At 40.8% G+C, this 583-nt stretch overlaps 1 pseudogene; it reads right to left on the bottom strand.

The window, feature by feature from the left end:
* Positions 1-303: 303 nt before the first annotated feature.
* On the bottom strand, positions 304-368 carry LOC148649046 (U6 spliceosomal RNA; annotated as a pseudogene).
* Positions 369-583: the final 215 nt, after the last annotated feature.

Below are 583 nucleotides of genomic sequence, written 5' to 3'. Positions count from 1 at the left end.
GGACTGGTTTAAATTGATCAAGGGTATCATGTTAAGATGTTAAGAAATTGTAATTCCAATAATTATTTTAGGGGTTCACAATTTATTTTCTTTGCACTGTATGTATGGGCTGGTTGCTCTATCCCGGAGTGTGCTTACTGTCCACAAGGGGCAGTAAACCAAATACGGGACATTTAACGAATTTGCGTGTTACTGTTGCCTGGCTGCACTCTCTCTGTCCTCTGCTCCACTGAAGCCCCTCCACCTGGCTCCTCCTGCCTCTTCCCCCTCCCTTCCCTGACTAGAAGATTCCTCCCCTTCTTGTGCGCGGTGGCCATGTTAATCTTCTCTGTATTGTTCCAATTTTAGTATATGTGCTGCCGAAGCAGTAAACCAGCCTTGTTAAAATATTAAACAAATACAATCAATATGTACATTTCTTGCTATTACTTTATAATAGAATTTGCCTTATCCTAGATAAGCGATACCTGGGTCAGGGGTAGGAATGTCCCATTAATCATTCTGCCATGGCCTTTTATAGCAGTAATGAATTTGTTAAAGCAGCTTTGTACAAGTTAAATGGCTGTGTAAAGAAAATGGAAAA

The sequence above is a fragment of the Lepisosteus platostomus genome, chromosome 14 (genome assembly GCF_059453375.1).
Source record: "Lepisosteus platostomus isolate fLepPlt1 chromosome 14, fLepPlt1.hap1, whole genome shotgun sequence".
In the NCBI taxonomy this organism is placed as follows: Eukaryota; Metazoa; Chordata; class Actinopteri; order Semionotiformes; family Lepisosteidae; genus Lepisosteus; species Lepisosteus platostomus.
This window is presented reverse-complemented; position numbering and strand designations above follow the sequence as displayed.